Source organism: Ursus americanus, chromosome X, assembly GCF_024610735.1.
Source record: "Ursus americanus isolate L20-20 chromosome X, mUrsAme1.1.p, whole genome shotgun sequence".
NCBI classification, from domain to species: Eukaryota; Metazoa; Chordata; class Mammalia; order Carnivora; family Ursidae; genus Ursus; species Ursus americanus.
The window spans coordinates 69,526,752-69,532,947 of record NC_142164.1 but is presented as its reverse complement, the minus strand read 5'-3'; the positions used below and the strand labels follow the sequence as shown (position 1 = coordinate 69,532,947).

The window sequence follows — 6,196 nt, the reverse complement described above, 5'->3', positions numbered from 1 at the left end:
GTCTTTTCCTTTATTTTTTATGAAGTTACCATAGGTCACACCCAGCATGGAGCCCAATGCAGGGCTCGAACTCACAACCCTGAGATTGAGACCCGAGCTGAGATCAAGAGTGGGATGCTTAACCCACTGAGCCACTAAGGAGACCCTACCATATGGTTTCAAAGTTGGTGTTTGCGTGTTGGAGAAAGCAGAGTATCAGCATCATGCTGGACTTGTCCCCTTCCAGGTGACTCCCGCCTGGGCTCATTTAGACTCTTGCACAACCCCAAAATACGTGCAGGACCTTCCTGGAGACCACTCAGCCACCTAAGTTGCTGTTACTGAATAAGGTGTCCAACTTGTAGGTCAGACCATGGTCCACTCCCTACTACAGTCTCCAACATGTGGGCACTAGTACAGAAGAAAAAAGGTGCAAAAGAAATAAAGGAGATTAAGGAAAAAGAGAGGTGATCAAGGCAGATCTTGGGGGCTGCAGAAAGAACATATAAATCTGGGCTCTCTACTCTCGCAAAATGGAGAAGGCGGAGCCAAGGGAAAGCAGCAAAATGTGGGGGGCTGAGACAGGAGCCTCAGAGATTTTGCCAACCCCTTTGGCTCCCAAGTCCGGATGGACAGGGCAGATGTTCAGCTGCAGTTTCCTATTGTCTCTCATGTGGGCCTCTAGACTTTCTATAAAGGGCAGCTGCAGGGGTTGCCTCCAGCGTTGACTCACAGCGCTAGTGGCAGAGCCTGGCTCGACCTGCCTGCAGCACTGGCTGGCTTTAGAAACACAGATTTATCCACTGCAACAGAAATTCATTCGGAATGACCGGACTGTGTGGAAAGAGGAGTCATGCTGGAGTGACACTAGGTGCTGCTGTCCCCGGTTCGGAAGAGGCCCTGTCTGCGCTCCCCAAGCCGTGGAGAATTTCGAGCCCTTGGACGCTCCACGCTTGACTGCTGAGCTAAGTTCTGCACACTTGCCCACTATGAGAGGATCAAGCAGTTTGATCTTTTTGCCTTCCTTCTTGCCAGTGCCCCCGCGCTATCTCCCTGACCCCCACTCCACCCGACGCTGTCTCCGCTCTTTGCTCCTGGACGCGGAGCAGCACTCGCCCAGCGCTCTGTGGAGACCCCACCACCCCTCACTCTCTCTTCCCCAGGCACGCCCTGACCCAGTAACTTCAGGACCCTGGGGTTCTTCAAAGGTGTCAAGCTGGATGTCCTGATTATAGAATCGCCCCAAGGGGCTTTCCTGAACCCCAGCCCCAGCACCGTGAGCTATGGGGACAAGCTGATCTGAGCACACCGAGCTTCTTTGACAACCTAATCACCTCTGTCACCTCCCAGGTTGTGCGGGCTTATGAGCAATGCCCCATCTGAGGTGGGTTGCTCAATTCAGGGATAATGTGCTATCCATGATCCATAAGCTGCGGGACCACAGCTTGGGAAATCTGGCTGACTTAGGCCCCATGGCTTCAGAGATGGTATTCCAGGATGAATGGGTGCAATTCCGGCTAGTAATAGGGTATACTATAACTGTTTTTGCTGGCATTTTAGGCAATTGGCTATCAAACCATGTGATTATGAAGTACAAGAAAGCACACACTGCCACCAGCCTCTTTGTTGTCAACATCTCTGTCACCAACATGATGCTAGCTCTTCTCAGCTCTCCCTTCAGTGTGGTAAGCTGGGTGCTTAAGAGGGTGACCCTGGACACAGGCCATGAGGGTGACCCTGGACACAAGCCATGAGAGCAAAAACACTATGTTGTACTTGCAATAGAGAGAGGTGCATGGTGGGAAGGAGCTCTGGAGTAATTTGGGTTGATTTGGAGAGTGTATACACAGAGATGGGAATGGCTGAGAAATGTAAATCCTTTGGGAATTGTGTGTGTGTTGGGGGGGTACTACAGGCATGACTGTGGTTGTGTTGCTGAGTTAATCTCCTGCCTTGACAGATGCTAAGAGATTTAGGTTGCCCAGGGAGGCAGCAGGATCTGTTGCAGTTGAGTTTTGGATTGACATGTGAGTCTGAGATTTGTCACAGAAACCTAGCCTCAGCTTTCCTCTTTCAAAGGCAGTGCTTGGACAGGAAGGTGGGTAAAAAATTTTGTGATTTGGGGTCTGAACCTTCAGCGTGGACTGTTTGTGTGGGAAGAGATGGGAAAGGTATGAGACCTGCAGTGTGAAAATGTTTCTTTGCTTATTGAGACAATAATCTCAGCAGTTTGGTGAAACAAGGTTTTTGTTTTGTTTTGTTTTGTTCTATGTTCAGTTAGCCACTGTATAGTACATCCTTAGTTTTTGATGTAGTGTTCAATGATTCATTAGCTACATATAACACCCAGTGCTCCATGCAATACGTGCCGCCTTAACACCCATCACCCTGTTACCCCCTCCCCCCAACCCCCTCCCCTGCATGGACATGGATGGAACTGGAGGGGATTATGCTAAGTGAAGTAAGTCAAGCAGAGAAAGACAATTATCATATGGTTTCACTCATATATGAAACAAGGTTTTTATTTGTGTTTTTGGACTTGTAAGAGGGGAAAACTCAGGGCTGAGTTCCTGTGCCTCACTGTGACCTTTCTACCACAGGTATGTTATCTGTGTAATTCCTTCGTGTTTGAGAAGATGACATGCCACCTCAGTCATTGTGCTCTGTACTCTTGTGCCTATGTAACTGTGATAACCATGGCTGCTATTTCCTTGGACTAACATTGGGTATGTGTTCTCCCAGGCTCCTCAGGTCTCATGAAAGGGTAAGCTCCTCTTCTAGGTAGATGGAAACAGCTAAGAATATAAATGATTTAGTAATATTATTTGAGTTCCTTGAAATAATCTATGTGAATGTATACATATAATTTGGGAGGATTTCAAGATAGTAAAATACAAACCTTCACCAAATCAAATCTTACATAATAAAAATACCACCATATTTGATATGGTATTATGGGAACAGAGATGAGGCAATAAGAAAGTGGTTTATTTTTTAAAATGCTCCTCTTCTCCTTTGGATAACTTTTTAAAAAAATTTGTTGCATTGCAGGACCAGCTAAGGGAAGGAAGAGGGAAGAGAAGAGTCAGATGAGGGTGTGGCTTCAGGACTGGTGGTGGTTTGAGTTTGGGAGGTGGCCGTGAAGTCCTTGAGTGAGAGCTGAGCAAGTGAAGCGGGAAGACAGGAAGAGATTTGAGGAAGAAGGAGTTGGGAGGAGGGCTGGAAGTGATTTAAAAGGAAGGAGGTGGGAGAGAGGGTAAGAAGGTGGTAGGGGTTACATTGTTAATCAGTTGAAAGGGAGCCAGAAAACAAATGAGGTGGGAGAGACACAGAAGGAAATTAAAGGAAATTAAAACCAAATAAAAGAGTCCTTGGAGGGATCTAGGTAATAGGAAATGGAGGCCGATGGGAGGGGGCATGGGTGAGGAGGAAGAGAGGGAAGGAGGGAAGGAGAGATCAGCCATGGAGGAATCATGATGGGAGGGGAGTGAGGAAGATAAAAAGGGGGCATGCAGATAGCCAAGTTGGGAGGAAAAATGGAGGAATGTGGGTTGCTTACCTATCCATATATGATAAAGGAAAAACAGGTCATGCTTTTGGGCATCCATCCTTTTTCTCCACTGAGCTCCCTACTCAGAGACAGAAGTTTTTATGTCAGTCCACTTGGATTCCTGTCTTCCCACTGAAATGTTGCTCTCAACACTAGTGTTGCTCTTTCATAAAATAAAATGGCAATCATTTGTCAACTGAACTAGTCGAGCACATTACTCATCCACTTACAAAGTCTTTGCGCCTTTACAAAAGAATGTCAGTTGATGAATGGCTAATAAGTAACTTTAATTTGAATTGTGAAATTGGGCTGGGGTATTTTTTTTCTTTCACATGATGATATATCCCCTGAAGTCCCAAATTACTCTAATGCGAGGCAATATTTGCATCATTCTTTTTTGGATTGTGAGCACTTCTGCTGCTTTGCCACATGCCATTTACCAAAAGCTTTACTACTGGACATTGGGTAAAAGGAACACAGGCTGGCCGGTGTTTGGATTCCAGCAACCCATGAGCTCAGAATCTTCATGGAAAAACTTATGGAGCAGGGACTCCATTTCAAAACATGGTACAAAAATAAATTTCTCCAAATTGAAATTTATTCGGAGTACCCAAGAACTCTCATGACAAGTGGTTGCTAGGCATAGCGCTTTCTGTTTGGGGTGCATGGTTTTCCTATACATCAAGCTCAAGGTCTGGGAAAGGTGAAACCTAAAGCTCCCTACTTTGTAACTCTAGTCTTCAGACCCAGTGCAGACACAAAATAAATACGTCTCTTTCTTAGGCCTAACTGTCATATAATACCTGACTGTGGGACTTAGGGAAAAGGCAAATAATGTTATTTTTTCTTTGACTCTTATAACCTAGAAACATAACTGAAGAAACTGTCTGCCTCTTCAGTTTCCTGTATACTTCAAAATCCACGTGGAAATACCCTGACCTGAGTACCTTTTTGCTCTTCTTTGTCTTGCCATTAATGGTGTTTGTGGTTGTCTGTGATCATGTGTTCTAGAAGCTGTGGATCCATAATGCTGTTGATGACATCTATATCCACACTTACATCTGCTAGTGTGGGAAGAAGCAGATCCTGAAGATGCTGATGACAGTAGTACTTCTCTATACCATCTGCTGACTTCCTCTCAACCTCTATTTGATGCTATCTAAGGAATCCATCTCAAGGCACAATGTTCTCTACTTTTTCCTCCACTGGCTGGCAGTTAGCAGCTCCTGCCACAACCCCTACATCTACTGCTTCGAGCTTTGAGATTGAAGTTCAGAGGGCCATCATGGAAATCCAGAAGATGCTGCTGGATGGAATCAGCTTCCTGAGAGGGAGCATCACCAACTGAGTTCTATACCCCCCCAACCCAGCTCACTGCACTGCTTGGGGGGATCCCAATCCTGGAGTGGCCGAATTCCCATGGTTCAAATATTTCAACAAGCTATCCAGTCTCCCTCACTTCCCAGAGGTGGAAATTTCTTTTCTCTACTCCCCAGTGCCTAGAGTTGAAGCTGCCCAGACGACAACAGATATCCATCCTCAAAATCCTTGAGATAGGGTGTAACCAAAATACTTAGATTTCATTCATTTTTCATGGTGGGGGTGATGAGGGAGCAAAAGGCAAGCTGAGGGCAAAGCACAAGCTGACACCCTGCAACTGCCCCTACGGACTCCTGGGTGGGATATGTGTGACATTCCCCAGCACTCCTGGCTGCCTTAAAACTAAGGGAAAGGAAAAATAAATGGTTAACTGATAGAGATCACAGTCCTGCAGGACAGTCTCTACCAGTTTACAAATGTCTTAGCGATTTACAAGGAAAAAAGCACTCATCAATAGCCTAACTTTCAGAAAACCATAGATTCAACTTCCTGGAGCCCTAACATCACCCTCCCCTCCATAATGGGCAACAAAGGCAGAAGGGAATGTAAATAAAATTAAATCACCTTATAACCTGCAGCCCATTGACAAATAACATTCCTCCAGGAAACTCCCAACTATCTTAATGTTAATGCCTTACTAGAAGGAAAAGCAATCTTAACAATAGCCAGGCCTCTAGCATCCTGTGCCTCTTCTTTAGTATATGAAAGTCCTTTGGGAACCCTCTCTTTTGCCTTATCCCCACCCCACTCCAAAGTATATAATCAGCCATTCCTCACAAACCCAGTGCAGTAGCTCTTTCTGCCCATGGTTCCTGTTCCCATGCTTTAATAAAATCACATTTTTGCACCAAAGTCTCAAGAATTCTTTCTTGACCATTGGCTTCAGACCCTGTCAACACTGCAAAACAACATCAGAGGGAATTGAGGGAGAAGTTGATAATTGAAGGATGATGATCTTGTGAACTACCGTATATGTCTTACTTGCTCTTTCATTTTCTTCTCTGGCTGTTCTCTTGCCCCCCCCTTTCCTGCCCTTTTTTCTCTCCCAACAGTAAGTAAACTTTATTTTATTTTAATGTAAAAAAAGACCAATACCCCTTGTTTTGTGCCCAAAACATTCCCAGAGAAATGCCAGAAGAGTAAAGTATAGTTCCTGAAATGTTACTGGGTGCTCTGGGAATTTAGAGGACCTTATAAATGCAAGTAAGTTATATTTTATCTCCTTATGGCAGAGTGAGAATAAGAAATCTTACAGGAAAGGACAAGGCAGTTAAATGGCTTACCCCA

General features: G+C 45.2%; 1 pseudogene; it reads left to right on the top strand.

The window, feature by feature from the left end:
- Positions 1 to 804: 804 nt before the first annotated feature.
- Positions 805 to 5,081, top strand: LOC148106939 (G protein-coupled receptor 83-like; annotated as a pseudogene).
- The last annotated feature ends 1,115 nt before the right edge of the window (positions 5,082 to 6,196 follow it).